The sequence below is a fragment of the Apium graveolens genome, chromosome 2 (assembly GCF_009905375.1).
Source record: "Apium graveolens cultivar Ventura chromosome 2, ASM990537v1, whole genome shotgun sequence".
NCBI lineage: Eukaryota > Viridiplantae > Streptophyta > Magnoliopsida > Apiales > Apiaceae > Apium > Apium graveolens.
Genome location: NC_133648.1, coordinates 251,314,450 through 251,332,843, shown reverse-complemented (window position 1 = coordinate 251,332,843; position 18,394 = coordinate 251,314,450).

Here is an 18,394-nt window from a genome sequence, read left to right as displayed (position 1 = left end):
AAATTGGTGACAAGTCACCCAGCCTTCTTCAAGGTCTATATCTAGTCACGAGTCTCTCAGTCACTATCACTGTGAGTGAGGTCACGCACCCTCCTTATCGCTCCTGCAATCATCAGCTCTACATTAAATACCGGGATGTATCCTCCCACTGTGTCATATCATCTGAACCCTGGTACAGAGCTCGATCCCATCAATCTCTCTGCGGGCTATGGCTGGGGAAGCAGCTCTGAAATCTTGGGTATCCTAGTTGGGTGGCTCTCTCAGCTGTCAGTATCTGGCGTAACTCTGCAATGCGAGCAGATGCCGCCAGTGATCTCAGCGTTAAGTTGACCCACGATCCAGTCATGTACGGCTACATGCATGGTCGCCGATGGTGGTAGAGGTGAATCTGGGTCATAGAGGATATGTTCTGAACCTCGTGGAACTGTGCACGTATCGCCTCCTCATCATCATCAGTATAAGGCATAGGGCTCTGGATCATTGGGGGTGGTGTAGGAGAGCGAATATCCTGGTGAGGGTACATCTCTACATCTCTCCAGACTACGCCATTAGCTATTGGGACAGGAAGCTCAGTCTCCTCCTCTAGGACATCCTTAGTAGGGTCATCATCTGAATCATCAATGGGTGGGCTCTCTGGATCGGGAATAGGGTCACGCTCAGGAATCATGACATCATCAACAGGATCAACCTCCCTCCTAGGCTCACTAGTACCTAACATAATAGGCAGGTGTTACTAACTTAGAGTTGGAATTCACTTGAGGGTTAAAACGGTCAAGACTACCCGTGTAGCCCGACGACGAACTTGACTTGAGCTCTAATTGATATTTTATTATTCTTATGTCTACATATTTTATGTCCTATCATTTCCAAGATTTGATAACCTAAGGCTCTGATACATTTTTGTGGCGCCCCAAAACCCGGGGTCAGGAGTCTCGGAGCCACGCCATCTAAACTCACCACAACTCACACTACAATATGTAAATACTCATGCTTCACGACCCCACACTTAGCACACACACACACTTAAAGGTTATTGTCTTGGAAAAGAACCATCATAACTAGAGTAATTGTTAACCATCATGTGATATTTATTACAACCCAAAAGTAATTAATCTTATCGGGGAGTGACCTTTAGGTAAGGCTAGTCTGCCGGCCAAATATACATTTCTGTTTCTTACCTTACATAAGTCATACTTATTATAAGCCGAACTAAATAACTGAAAACTAATCCAGCTTATTCTAACTACCTGTGGTACAGCACCAAATAATCTACAAAACAGCTGGCCATTTCCTACCCGTTTCTGGCTCTGGTTCCCATGACAGGCATCTTGATTCACTGTTGTGTTGTGTCAATTTAAGAAAACAATGTGACCTATAATGCCCAGCATAATAATGTACATTATGAAAATGACTGTATGATAACATCATATATGAATTATGTTTTATTCAAAAATAGTTTTCCTTGGTGATACACACCTTCTTATGAAAAATAATTATTTAAGGGATTTTAATATCCTGCGAATGCCTTAATAGTAATCCCAGCACCTAGGCTTGGGTTACGTATTGCATTTTAATTCCAATTGGAGGGAATTAGGACACTCGTTGGAGCCATCGTATATGATGATCAGTCGTAATATGATAATAGTAACTTTTCTACTAGTAAAGGACGACACATTCGTATCCCGGTTATCACCCTTGCCGCATTCGGGCTACGTATCCCATTTTCGGGTATACACATACTTCACAAGTTCCTGAGTACACTGAGTACCTTCTCCTGCGGTACCTTTGGTAGCCCATCTAGCACACATAGTACAAGAGTCTACCCCTCCCTTGTCCTTTTAAAAGAATTCTATCAATCTAGAGAACTCGAACCACATCGAAGTTCCCCAAGCATTTTTCTTGTTGATAGAAATAGCTTATCTCTCTAAGATATAAGTGTATATTTGTATTACGTACTTCCGTGAATTTCGGAGGAAGTACTAAGGATGTGAGTTGACCGTTGTCAACAGATAATTAATAAGGGGAAAGTTTTTCCTTGAAACTATATTCAAAATAGTAAATAAGTCGGGATAATATTCACCGACGATCTGAAATTATTCGAATGATATTCTGAAATCAGAAAGTATATTTTAAATCAGGATCTATGATTTTTAAATCAATAATAAAACCCTTTAAGATAATAATTAATTACATGATAATCAAATTAATTAAACCTCGAATGAGTTTACTCTCTAAAAGAATATTTAAAATAATATTCATCAACTAGTTTGTGTCTACATAATTAATAATCTATAATGATAATCAGATTTAAAATAAATCATCGTGGAGTATACTACTCCCATAATAAAGGAATAAGTATATAATATTTATTATCCGAACATAAAATATAGTTGAGGGAATATGAACGTTGGGAAATCGTTTTAATAAAAGTTCGAGGTGTTTTAATGTTTCGTAAGTGGACGATGAGTCCCTTTATAAACGTACTACTATGGATTTATAACCGTCCTATAATATCACCGGAATGATTCCCGGGTTTTATCTTAAATCCCGACCGATTCTCGGCCTTATATAAGATATAACGCTTAAAGTGAAATGACATTTTACGATATATACTTATCGTACAACATCGCTATATTAAGCGAAATTTCAACAACTACGTATCATGGCAAGCATGGTATTTATGCAATGGTAGTAAAACAATCCTTTCACAACACAACAGTAAAAATGGAGTTGGGTTCGTAAACTTGCCTGGGTATCTCGAGGTGGAGGATGCTCTAGGTTCCGCTAGAAATTCTATAACCATAAACATATTTCATTTCGCTAGCTTTCGTTCTAATTTTACGGCAACTCGCACTCCGCGCTACTTATTATGCACCCTCTCAACTTATACTACCCTTATTATTCCTTTAAGTCATATTCACATTATGGTCGCTTCATTTTCCTAAGTATCTTAGGTTCATTCTTATTATCATCGTCGGCTCGCTTATGGATTCTTACGGTTTCTACCGCGCGGTCTCGGCTCCGATAATTTTATAAAATTGAGAAATCATTATTATCACTTGAAATTTTTATGGCAGTTAGGAAACTCAATATGTTACTCTCTGTAAACATTTCATGATTTATTAATACTTTTAAGTCTATCCTTTATATTTTCAAAGTTCGTAATTCATATCAGTTTTTGTCGCGTAAATCACTTTTAGTAAAACGACCATAACTTTTGATCTGTAAATCAGAATCAAGCGATTCAAGCACCTAAACTGTAACGCCCTCCAGACCCGGGGTATAAGTCTGGGGGTTACTAGCTAATCACCAAACCTGTATAATCTAATTAACAATAATAAAGAAATGACACTAAATCCCTTTAACACTAACCAGGATCTTTTTAGGTTGAAGTATGAAAAAAGAACTGCTAACTACTTTTATTACAAACCAACATTCAAATCTCACAAACTCTTTTTATTACAAACCATTGTCTAATTCATTTTTAAACTAAGTTCATCTTTTATTCAAACACACACACACTATTTATCACCACTTCACCTGCTCGGGCAACTCAAAGCTTTCTTCCTGAATTGGAATCAACACCTTGGGTATGAGAGGATCCTGAGGCTTGACCCGCTTCTTTACCACTCGAGTCCTGATGGGTTTCATATTCCTTCTTAACTGAAAACAATAAGGTGAATAACAACAAAAGGGTGAGCCAAAAATTACTCAACAAGTCCACAAAATATAAATTGTGTTAAAGCAATGTAATTAAATCCGTAACCCGGGTATATCTGCAAAGATATAACCCCATGAGAATAGAAAGAAGGCCATTACTGGCAAATACAAATGAACTAAACTAGACTCAAGTTCGCAGCTATACCCTGCTGATCAGCCAGGATACAGTGCAGATCTATATCTCACTATATAGATCCTGTCGGGCACCCAGGCACTACGACCCATCTCAAGGATCCGGTTATGTCCCGGTCCTTAGGATTAAGTAGACTTAATCTCAAAAATAGTATTATCCAGTCCCTGAAATAGCAACCAGAACAATCGGTATGCTTTGATATATTCTAATCACCAGAAAATATCAATAATTATGAGTAACAATTGGAATATGAATAATGAATTCAAATGAAGAGATAATTCAAGAATCGAACTGAAATATGAACAAAAGAAATAAAGGAGTACAAGCTTAATAAGAATTTGAAATGAATATTACTATTCTGAAAGTAGAATAGGGGAGAAACTTGCCTTCTGCGCGACTCACTGCAATTAAATCACTTTCGTCTATCACCTACTCGACCTGCCTTGCTGCCTTAGCTTCTGTTAGCAAAATATACTGGTTTAGTCATTTTGTACTTCAATTGCATCTTGAATCGACTTTATTTCGTTCTTATTATCTACCCATACGCTTATGACCGACTCTTATATTACATATAAGCAAGTAAGACTCGATTAACCACATAATACACATAAGCACATAAGCACATAATCATTTGTATATTAAAATAATTTTTAGAATCAAAATCGACTCGTTGATTGCTCCGTTGATCACCTTCTGCCTCATTTCCCATTTTCCCAGAATTTTTCGGACTCGTCTCGGCACGTATTTCGACTGATAATCAAGCAATTAATAAGGTCAACTAATTTCTAGAAGAAATAAGGTCTTCTTATTATTTTTAATAAAAATAATTCATTTTTCTCAGTAAAATGGCTTTCGTTTCACTCGAATCGGACTAACGGTTGAATTACTATCAATTAAACACTGTTAATTCAATTTTTATTCAATATAAATAATTATTTCAAATTTTTAAATCCTAAAATAATTATTTAAGAAAAATCAAAGTCAAAAATAATTTTTCTATAATTTTTGGAATTAAAATGAATAAGTTATGATTTATTGAAAGTTATTTGAATTATCGGAATAATTAATCACTTTTAATGATTTAATAAATAAATAACTAATAATTAATTAATAAGTAATTATTTAATAATTTAAAATAATTAATCCCTAATTATTAGGATTAATCACAATTTATTGCAAATATTTATAATTTATTTTAATTTATTTGATTAGATCGATTATTTACAAACAAATAATCGATATAATTAACTGATACGATAACTATCGAATAAATAAACTATTATCAGCATCAGAATTTAACTCAACGATCCACTACTCGTATTTCTACGAGTTATCCGCATTTCTCGCATAATTATCGAAACATTACAGTTATTATTACAATTTATGCCACTTAAATTAACAATCTGTATTTAATTACCCGCTACAAGTAATTATTACGATATTTTACGAATAATTAACTATCGTCTGAATATAATAATAATAATAATAATATAATATAATAATATAATAATAATAATAATAATAATAATAATCGAACTTATCGTTCAATCATCCGTATAATTACGAGTTATTCATTTTATTCCCCTAATTATCGAATATGTAATCATATTCGATTAATTTCTTTAATCCTTATTTATTAAGTAATTAATTAATTACTAAATGATAAATAGATAAATGATTAAATAAATAATTAAATACTTAATTAAATCACTAAATTCGAATTTATAAATTAAGAAATAATTTACGAATTATTAATATATTTTACAGAATTTAAAACTAATTTTTAATTAATTTCAGAATTAATAAAACTAATTTTATTTTATAAAAATATAATTAACTAATTAAAAATCCAGAAACATTTGTCAGAAACCAACCATCTGACAAAACAGATCAAAACCGGGTTAACCAAACGGGTCAACCGGGTTGGAATCCGGGTCAGTAAAGAACACCAACGGAATCTGGGTTTAAACCCAGAATCCGGTGACTTCACCGGACTCCGGCGAGTCTGATTCGGGGTCAAAAACACATCGTCTGAAATCGTTTTTAATCCCAAATCATTGCAAATCACTTCCCCAACCTAATTCAGGCCAAAGTCAATCAGAAACATCCCTAGATATCATTCTCCGATCAAAGCCGACTTCAACTCCGGCCAAATACCTATCTTTTGATTCTGTAAACCAAACTCAACGTTCTATAGTGCAAATCAAAGTTAAGAACATATACAATCAAAGCCCTAACCTTTCAAGAACCAAAGATTCACATAAAACATAGAGTTGTAATTTGAAAATTCAGTATAAACCCTAGAAACCGTGAATCACTATACAGACATCGTTTAATCAATTAAACACCATGAATCGACTGTAAATCATCTAACAAAGCTATATCAATCATCAAAATATCAAAATAACCCTGAAATCAAAAAGGCCTAATTCGAACATAAACCATAGAAATCGAAAATCAAAAACTAGGAATTAAAACTTGAAATTGATGCTAGAAATGGAAAGAACAGATCAAAACATTTGATTTGGTTACTGGAATCACACGATTTGATGAAGAAATCAGCTGGAAATCACGGTTTGATTCCCGACCCGAATTTCAGAGAAAATTCTGATTTTTAATGATTTATTAATTATAATTAATTAATAATTAGGCTATTTATAGTAGTAAAATTAATACTCCTAAATAAAATTAAAGGGCTAATTATACATCTAATAAAAATATTTGGCCCTAATTTTTATAAATTTTAGTATTAAAATTTAATTTATAAATATTTTATATATGCAATATATATGTCAAAATTTTCCAAAAATTGTGAATAATGCAAAAATACAAAGAAATGGTATAAATAAAAGTCCTATAATTTTATAAAAATAAAAATGTGATTTTTGTAGGGTTTTTAACACCCAATGGGGCCCGGAAATGTCATTTTTCGCAAAACGAGAAAATTTATAAAATATCTAGATGTTCAGAATAAGGCGATGGCAAAAGCCGTTTGATGAAAAATAAGGCCCATTATTTTATTTGAAATACTGGCTTTAAAATCATGGGTTGGGTCATAAAACGTTTGAAATGAAACCTATGAATGCGAAATAAAACATCTGGAAACTACCTTAAAAATACATAAATGACACAGAATGCGCGTAACACATAACAATCAGGGTTTAACCGATAACCACACATAAATGACATATTTATACACATAATTTATTATAACTATAAATAATACAACGTAAATTTCCCAGTCGTTACATCCTTCCCCCCTTAATAGGATTCTGTCCCCGGAATCTTGTACGAAAACAAATGAGGGTATTTCTCTAACATTTCACTTTCAAGTTCCCAGGTTGATTCTTCAACCATAGGATTTCTCCACAACACTCGCACTAAATATACAGACTTATTTCTCAATACTTTCTCTCGCCGATCTAAAACCCTTATCGGCTGTTTTACAAAATATAAATCAGGTTGGATATCTATCGGTTCATACTCTATTACATGCGTAGAATCAGGATTATATCGCTTAAGCATCGACGCGTGAAACACATTGTGAATATGTTGCATATGAGGCGGTAAAGCTAATTTGTACGCAACTTTTCCCACTTTCTTCAAAATTTCAAATGGTCCGACGTATCGTGGCTTCAATTTACCCTTGTTGCCAAATCTGGTCAATCCTTTCCAATGGCGATATTTTGAGTAATACGTGTTGTAACGCCCTCCGGACCCGGGGTATAAGTCTGGGGGTTACTAGCTAATCACCAAACCTGTACAATCTGATTAACAATTAAAAAGAAATGAAATTAAACCCCTTTAACACTAACCAGGATCTTTTTAGGTTGAAGTATGAAAACAAAAACCACTAACTACTTTTATTACAACCCAACATTCAAAGTTTCACGAACTCTCTATTACAAACCATTGTCTAATTCATTTTAAGCTAAGTTCAACTTTTATTCAAACACACACACCTACTATCTATCAACACTCCACCTGCTCAGGAAACTCAATGCTTTCTTCCTGGATTGGGATCAACACCTTGGGTATAAGAGGATCCCGAGGCTTGACTCGCTTCTTTACCACTCGAGTCCTGATTGGTTTCATATTCCTTCTTAACTGAAAACAATAAGGTGAATAACAACAAAAGGGGTGAGCCAAAAAGTGCTCAACAAGTCCACAAACATATAAACAGTGTTAAAGCATTTTAAATGAATCCGCCATCCCAGGTATATCTATCAAGATATAACCTCACGAGAATAGAAAGAAGGCCATTACTGGCGAGTACAAATAAACTAAACTGGACACAAGTTCGCATCTATATTCTGCTGATCAGTCAGAATATAATGCAGATCCATATCTCAGTATATAGATCCAGTCGGGTACCCAGGCACTACGGCCCACGTCGAGGCACCAGTCATCCCGGTCCTCAGGATTTAGACACACTCAATCCCAAAATATCATTATCCAGTCTATCGCTTAGCAACCGGGACAATCGGTATGCTTTGATATATTCCAAACACTAGAATATATCAATCTCCATGTGTTACAACAGAATATGAATCAAGAATTGAAATGAAATATGAACAAAGGAATAGGGATTGTATATTAGTGATCAAGGACAATAATCAAGAGAATGTAAATGTGATAAATATTTGAATCAATATCACTATTCTGAAAGTAGAATAGAGGAAAAACTTGCCTTCTGCGCGACTTACTGCAATTGAATCACTTATGTCTATCACCTTGGACTATTACCGACTCAGATGGCCTGGCTGGCTTAGCTTCTGTTGGCAAAACAGACTGGTTAAGTCACGTTGTACTTCATTTGCATCTTGAATCGACTTCAAACTGATCCTAACATCTACCCATGCGCTTATGACTGACTCATGTATTACATATAAGCAAGTAAGACTCGATTGACCACGTAATACACATAAGCACATAAGCACATAATCATTTTTATGGTTAAAATAATTTTTAAAACCAAAATCGACTCACTGATCGCTCAACTGATCGTTATCTGACTCGTTTTCCATTTTTCCGGAATTTTTCGGACTCGTCTCGGCACGTAACTTGACTGATAATCAAACAGTCACAAAATCAACTAACTTCTAAAAGACATAAGCTTGATATTATTTTAATGAAATGATTCATTTTTCTGAGTTAACAGGCTTTCGTTTCCACGCAAAACGGAATTAACGGTTAATTATTATTAATTAAATACTGAAAATTCCATTTATTAATCATTATAATAATACTACTAATTTTTAAAACCCAAAATAATTTTTAAATCATTATTTAAGAAAATCAGAATTAAAAATAATTTTCTATAATTTTTTGAAATTAAAATGAATTTATTGTGATTTACCTGAAAATTATTTGATTAATTATCAAAATAATTAATCACTTTTAAATAATTAATAAGTAATAATAAATAATAAATATTAAGAAAATAATTCAATCTGATTTTTAGAAAATAATTCAGAATTATTTATACTATAAATCAATTAATTAAACAATTATTTAATCAATTTATAAAATAAGAAATCTGATTTTTAGAATAAAATAAAAAATAAAAAATAAATAATTACAGAAACATTTGTCAGAAACCAGAATCTGTCAGAACGGATGAAAGACGAGTTAAACTGGGTCAGAGAACCGGGTTGCCAAGAACAATCCGGGTCGGGATGAACACTACCGGAAATTTTCCAGATTCCGGTGGGTTCCCCGGACTCCGGCAACCACGATTCAGGCCAAAATCAGTACCGTTTGTACTGATTTTTACAGGGTTTCAACTCAAAACAACTTCCCCAATCTACTCAGGCCAAAACAAACCACAACATCACGGAATCACCATCTCCGGTCAAAACCGACTTCAACTCCGGCCAAAATATGAATCATTCATTTGTACATGAAACTTAACGTTTAATAGTGCAAATTAAAGCTATGAATACATACAAGCAAAGCCCTAAACTTTCAGGAACCAAAGATTCACAGAAATCATCGAGTTGTGTTTTGACAATTCGCTATAAACCCTAGAAATCGTACTTTGCTATCTGAGTATCGTCTGATCAATTAAATACCATGAATCGACTGTAAATCATCTAACAAAGCTATATCAATCATCAAAATATCATAATAACCCCAGAATCAAAAAGCCCTAATTCGAACATAACCCTAGAAATCAAAAATAAAAACGATGCAATAAAACGTGAAATTGATGCAAGAAACAGAAAGAACGGATCAAAACCTTCGATTTGAGTACTTGAATCACACGATTAGATGCTGTAATCAGTGAGAAATCACGACTTGATTCTTCGACCCGAACCTGTTCTTCCCGACCCGATTTCAGAGAATTTTTGGTAATTTTGCAGATTTTAATGATTAATTATAATTAATTAAATAAAAATTAGGCTATTTATAGTAGTAAAAATAATACTCCTAATTAAAATTAAGGGGCTAATTATACATTAAATAAAAATATTGGGCCCTAATTTTTATAATTTTTGAGTATTAAAATTTAATTTATAAATATTTTATATATGCAATATATATGCCAAAAATTCCCAAAAATTGTGAATAATGCAAAAATGCAAAGAAATAATATAAATGAAAGTACTATAATTTTATAAAAATAAAAATGTGATTTTTGTGGGGGTTTTGACACCCAATGGGGCTCGGAAAAATCATTTTTCGCAAAACGAGAAAATTTATAAATTATCTAGATGTTCAGAACAAGGCGATTGTAAAAGCCATTTGATGAAAAATAAGGCCCATTATTTTATTTGAAATACTGGCTTTAAAATCATCATTTGGGTCATAAATGTTTGAAATAAAACCTATAAATGCATAATAAATATCTGAAAAATACCTTAAAATACAGAAATGACATGGAATACACATATCACGTAACAGTTAGGGTTTATCAGATAATCACACATAAATGACACATTAATTCACATATTTTATTATAATCATGATATAATATACACGTAAAGTTCCCAGTCGTTACATCCTCCCCCCCTTAAAAGGATTCTGTCCTCAGAATCTTTATGAAAACAAATGAGGGTATTTTTCTAATATTTCACTTTCGAGTTCCCAGGTTGATTCTTCAACCATAGGATTTCTCCACAACACTCGCACTAAATATACAGACTTATTTCTCAACACTTTTTCTCGCCGATCTAAAATTCTTACCGGTTGTTCTATAAAAGACAAATCAGGTTGGATTTCTATCGGCTCATACTCGATTACATGCCTAGAATCAGGATTATATCGCTTAAGCATGGACACGTGAAACACATTGTGAATATGCTGCATATGAGGCGGTAAAGCTAATTCGTATGTAACTTTTCCCACTTTCTTCAAAATTTCAAACGGTCCAACGTAACGTGGTTTCAATTTACCCTTATTGCTAAATCTGGTTAATCCTTTCCATGGCGATATTTTGAGTAGTACCTTTTCTCCTTCCTGATAGTCTATATCTTTCCTGGCTTGATCTGCATATTTGCGTTGCCTGTTTTGCGCTGCATCGAGTCGTTTTTGAATGAGTTCAATCTTTTCTTTCATCTGTTGAATTAGTTCTGGACCCAAAATTTTGCGTTCTCCAACTTCATCCCAATATACTGGTGATCTGCATTTTCTCCCGTACAATGCTTCATACGGTGGCATTCCAATGCTGGCGTGATAACTGTTATTATAAGAAAATTCCACTAGGGGTAGATGTTCATCCCAACTGCCTTCAAAATCGATCGCACAAACTCGTAGCATGTCTTCAATCGTTTGGATAGTTCTTTCACTTTGCCCGTCGGTTTGCGGATGATAAGCGGTACTCATGTTCAATTTAGTTCCAAGACATTCTTGAAATTGTCTCCAAAATCTTGAGTTGAAACGAGGATCTCGATCAGACACGATAGATACTGGAACTCCATATCGCATCACAATTTCTTTGAGATATATGTGCACTAGCTTGTCGAGTGAAAATCTTTCATTGATTAGTAGAAAATGTGCCGACTTCGTGAGTCTGTCAATGATTACCCATATTGCATCATGATTTGCCTTTGTCCTTGGTAGTCCTACCACAAAATCCATCGCTAGATGTTCCCATTTCCATTCTGGAATGTCTAATGGTTGCAATAATCCACTCGGACGTTGATGTTCTGCTTTAACTCGCTGGCATGTGTAGCACTTACTTATCCATTCAGCTATTTCCTTCTTCATGTTCGGCCACCAGAAGTTTTCTTTCAGATCACGATACATTTTTGTACTTCCTGGATGAATGGAATACTTCGAATTGTGTGCATCTCGCATTATTTCTTCTTTTAATTCTACTATGTTAGGGATACAGATTCTCGACGCAAAGCGTAAAATTCCTTCATTATCTTTCTGAGTTGTGATTTCTTCTCCCGTCAGGTCGTCATCTTGACTCATTACTTCATTTTGGCAGCAGCGAATCTTTTCTAACAATTCCGGTTGGAAAGTCATAGTATAGATAGCTTCTGCAGATTCATTGGGAATACGAATCTCAATTTCCAATTTGTCGAATTCCTTAATTACGTCTTCACACGAAGTTAACCGATTCAATCTTTCTTTCCTGCTCAGCACATCTGCTACAACATTTGCTTTCCCTGGATGATAACTAATCATGACTTCGTAATCCTTTATCAATTCCAGCCATCGCCGTTGTCGTATGTTCAGCTCCTTTTGTGTAAAGATATACTTTAGACTTTTATGATCTGTGTAAATTTCACATTTTTCACCGTAGAGATAATGTCTCCAAAGCTTCAACGCAAATACGATCGCTGCCAATTCCAGATCATGAGTGGGATATTTTTGTTCATGAGGTTTAAGTTGTCTCGAAGCATATGCAATGACGTTACCGTGCTGCATCAGTACACATCCTAACCCGCGATATGAAGCGTCACTGAAAATGATGAAATTTCCTAGCTCGTCTGGCAATACAAGTACTGGTGCGGTTACTAACCGATTTTTCAGCTCTTGAAAACTCTCTTCACACTTATCACTCCATTCAAACTTTTCACTTTTTCGAGTTAACTTGGTCAGCGGCGTTGCTATTTTCGCAAAATCTTTGACAAACCTTCGATAATATCCTGCCAATCCCAAGAAACTTCGAACTTCTGTCGGCATCCTTGGTCTTTCCCAATTTAACACAGCTTCAATCTTCGCTGGATCGACTTGGATGCCTTCTCTACTGATAATATGTCCTAGAAATTGTACTTCTCTTAACCAGAATTCACATTTCGAAAATTTTGCGTATAGTTGCTCTTTCCTCAGAATTTCCAAAGTTATTCTCAAGTGTTCTGCATGCTCTTCTTCTGACTTGGAGTAAATCAAGATGTCATCAATGAATACAATCACAAATTTATCCAAATATTTCTTGAATACTCTGTTCATCAAATCCATGAATGCTGCTGGCGCGTTTGTCAGATCGAATGCCATTACCAAAAACTCGTAATGCCCATATCTTGTACGAAACACAGTCTTTGGAATATCTTCAGCTTTAATCTTGAATTGATGATAGCCTGATCGTAAATCTATCTTTGAAAACCATGATGTTCCTTTTAGCTGATCGAACAAATCGTCGATTCTCGGTAAGGGATACTTGTTCTTGATAGTGAGTTTATTCAATTCCCTATAGTCAATGCATAATCGCATGCTGCCGTCCTTCTTCTTCACAAATAACACCGGTGCACCCCATGGGGATACACTAGGTCGTATGATGCCTCGGTCTAGAAGATCTTGCAGTTGCATTGACAATTCCTTCATTTCGACTGGAGCCATCCGATATGGAGCTTTCGAAACTGGTTCTGTACCTGGTGCTAGATCAATTGTGAACTCAATTTCTCGATCTGGTGGTAACCCTGGAAGCTCGTCTGGAAAGACGTCTGGAAACTCGCACACAATTGGAATGTCTTCTATTCTAGGACTTCCTCTTTCAGTATCTAACACGTAAGCTATGTACGCCTCACATCCTTGTCGAAGCAATCGTTTAGTCTGCATCACAGTAAGAAATTTCTTCTGCTATTTTTCGCCTTTGAATATTACTGTAGCATTCTCCGCAGTTCGCAATTTGACTCTCTTATTCGCGCAATCTATCTGAGCGTTATGACATGCTAACCAATCCATTCCCAAGATAATATCGAATTCTCCTAGCTTAAAAGGAATTAAATCTACCGAAAAATGATGTCCGGCTATTTCTATATCACACGCAGGACATACTCGATCTACCGGAACTTGGTCGTCATTCGCTAATTTAATAATTAACATTTCGCCCAACCATTCGATTTCACAATGTAACTTATCAAGAAATTCTTCAGAAACAAATGAACGAGTAGCTCCAGAATCAATTAGTACTTTTGAAATTACAGAATTCACCAAAAGTGTACCTGCAATAACACTCGGACTCTGCACCGCTTCTTTCATGGTCATGTTAAAAGTTCTTGCTTTGGGTTGATTAGGCGGCGGCGGAGGTAATGCTAACATTCTCGGAACACTGGCTGCCATAGCTGATCCTTTGAAATTTCTGGCGATATGCCCTTTATTTCCACACTGGAAACAAGTCATTTCTGCTGTTCTACCTGTTGGACATTCGTTAGAATAATGCCCTTTCTGCTTACACCGATAACACGTTACATCCCTTTTGATACATACACCAGTATGCTTTCGATTACATGTCTTGCAGTACGGCACTGGAACTCTGACCATTCCCTGCTGACTGGAGGTTTGGAAACGATTACCTGCCTTCTGTGAACCTTGTCCTATCCTTTTAAAATTCAAATTTGCCCGGGCTTGGAATCCCGGCTTTCTGTTGGAGCGATCTTGGAAACTTCCCTGTCCCTTGTCTTGCTGAGATCTTTCACTTTCCCCTTCTATAATCAAAGCTTTCTGAACTACGGCGGTATACGTCGTTAATTCGAAAACTGCAACTGGGCCACGAATTCATGGTCGTAATCCTTCTTGAAATCTTTGAACTAGTTTTTCTTCAGTGTCAACCTGTTCTGGAACAAACCTAGCCAACTCAGTAAATTTGGCTTCATATTCTGCCACAGACATATTTCCCTGCTTCAGTTCTAGAAACTTAATATGCATTTGATTCTTCACATAGTGAGGAAAATGCTTTTCTAAAAATAACTCTTTAAATCTATCCCATGCAATAACTTTTTCACCCTCTAAGGCCTTTTTAGATTCCCACCAATAATTCGCCTCTCCTTTCAACAAGTAACTAGCAAAATCAGTTTTCTGGTCCTCACCTACCTTCACTAGTGCGAACGCTTTCTCTACTTCTTTTAACCAGGTGGTAGCTTTAATAGGATCAGTAGTCCCTTCAAACTCTGGAGGTTTAACTGACTGAAACTGCTTAAAAGTAACAACAGGTAATACTGGTGGTAATTGAAGCTCAGGACGAGGTGGCTGTTGTAATATTTGTTGTTGTATCTATTGTTGCTGATGTTGCATCTGCTGCTGCATCATTACCATCTGTTATTGCATCAGATGGAACATTTGGTTCATGGTCTCATTAGTCTGATTTTCAGAATTGCTGTTAGAGGTCTCAGCCCTAGTCTTTCTTTTTGGTGCCATCTTCTTCTGATAATAAAACAGGTGATATTTATTTAACAGTTTAATAAACAATCGACAATATGTATGGAAAACAATTTATCCTGTATTCATAACATGGTTTATTTAAAGAAAACAGTTGCTGAGTATACAGACTGGAAATGTAAACAGTTAAATAAAATAATTGTTTTTTTTTCAACATGAATTATAATATGAAAAACTGTAAAGTGAAAGTAAATGCTATAAAACTGTAAAGACTGAAATTTAAATAAAAAAAATTTGAAAAAGTTCATCTTATATATATGTGACACCAGCTTCAGGTGTAAATGCTTGATACAAAAAGTCTCGGGCTACTAGTCATCACTACGGCTACAAGTCACAATATCGCTACAAGTTAAACTACTACTACAAGTTAAACTACTGATACACACATACACACTACTCACTAGGTTATACTATGTTGCCTCTATATACACATGCATTCTGGAGTCACCGTCTCAAACCCTCTCAGAACCCAGGCGGAGTACGCCTAAGCTCCTCTCTAAGTGCCTGGACCAAAGTCTGTGCCAAGCGAAAAACCCTGTAGAACTCTGCAAAAGAAGGAGGTCCATCATGAGTCAAATCATCCAGCTCCCAAGTAGCACTCATCAATACTGACTGTAATCGCTGTCTCATATAATAATCCGGCTGTAGGGCCGTTAACGGTCCTCTATCCCTCTGATCAAACAGATGCATAATCTCCCGACACTGTGCCCGCCAATACTCCACATCATCCCTCATAACTCTATACTCATGGTATGGTACCATATGCGGCTGAGCAATCCGACCTACTGACTCCTGAGAAGGAACCCTCGGAATACCTGCACCCTACTGGGGTAAACCTAACTATAGATCCACATCATGCTCTCCCATCCCCTCTACTGGAATTATCTGAACTATGTCCGGCTCTGAGGCATGCACTGGTATAGGAGGTAACAATGGTGGTGGTGGTAATTCCTGCTCAATACCTAGTATAAACTGGTGCTCAATAGGTAAAGGAACCATCGGCTCGAAGAACTCAAATGGGTCAAACATCTCTATGGGGTCATGAACTATCCCCTTTACTGGTGGTACCGACTCCTGTGGTAATGGTGGTGGAGGTGGTAGAGGAGGAAACATATGCTCAGATACTGGAGGTATGGCTGGTGCTACTGGCCCAATGATTGTCATCTCGGAAGATGCAGAATAACCAGAAGATGCCATCTGATAATATACCAAAGAAAAGAAAAGGTCATTAACAATCCTAAGATTATTTCCCTATTCTAATCTGATCTAAATCCTAACACTATTCATCCTAATTTGACTATCCCTATCTTATGTGATCTCCTTATCCAATCTTAATCCTAATGTTCTTGTTTTCAGGGACCAAACCTACAGCTCTGATGTCAAACCTGTAACGCCCTCCAGACCCGGGGTATAAGTCTGGGGGTTACTAGATAATCACCAAACCTACACAATCTGATTAACAATTAATAAAGAAATGAAATTAAACCCCTTTAACACTAACCAGGATCTTTTTAGGTTGAAGTATGAAAACAAAAACCACTAACTACTTTTATTACAACCCAACATTCAAAGTTTCACGAACTCTCTTTATTATAAACCATTGCCTAATTCATTTTAAGCTAAGTTCAACTTTTATTCAAATACACACACCTACTATATATCAACACTCCACCTGTTCGGGAAACTCAATGCTTTCTTCCTGGATTGGGATCACCACCTTGGGTATAAGAGGATCCCGAGGCTTGACTCGCTTCTTTACCACTCGAGTCCTGATTGGTTTCATATTCCTTCTTAACTGAAAACAATAAGGTGAATAACAACAAAAGGAGTGAGCCAAAAAGTGCTCAACAAGTCCACAACATATAAACAGTGTTAAAGCATTTTAAATGAATCCGCCATCCCAGGTATATCTGTCAAGATATAACCTCACGAGAATAGAAAGAAGGCCATTACTGGCGAGTACAAATAAACTAAACTGAACACAAGTTCGCATCTATATTATGCTGATCAGTCAGAATATAATGCAGATCCATATCTCAGTATATAGATCCAGTCGGGTACCCAGGCACTACGACCCACGTCGAGGCACCAGTCATCCCGGTCCTCAGGATTAAGACACACTCAATCCCAAAATATCATTATCCAGTCTATCGCTTAGCAACCGGGACAATCGGTATGCTTTGATATATTCCAAACACTAGAATATATCAATCTCCATGTGTTACCAACAGAATATGAATCAAGAATTGAAATAAAATATGAACAAAGGAATAGGGATTGTATATTAGTGATCAAGGACAATAATCAAGAGAATGTAAATGTGATAAATATTTGAATCAATATCACTATTCTGAAAGTAGAATAGAGGAAAAACTTGCCTTCTGCGCGACTTACTGCAATTAAATCACTTATGTCTATCACCTTGGACTATTACCGACTCAGCTGGCCTGGCTGGCTTAGCTTCTGTTGGCAAAACAAACTGGTTAAGTCACGTTGTACTTCATTTGCATCTTGAATCGACTTCAAACTGATCCTAACATCTACCCATGCGCTTATGACTGACTCATGTATTACATATAAGCAAGTAAGACTCGATTGACCACGTAATACACATAAGCACATAAGCACATAATCATTTTTATGGTTAAAATAATTTTTAAAACCAAAATCGACTCGCTGATCGCTCAACTGATCGTTATCTGACTCGTTTCCCATTTTTCCGGAATTTTTCGGACTTGTCTCGGCACGTAACTTGACTGATAATCAAACAAGTCACAAAATCAACTAACTTCTAAAAGACATTAAGCTTTGATATTATTTTTAATGAAAATGATTCATTTTTCTGAGTTAACAGGCTTTCGTTTCACGCAAAACGGACTAACGGTTGAATTATTATTAATTAAATACTAAAAATTCCATTTATTAATCATT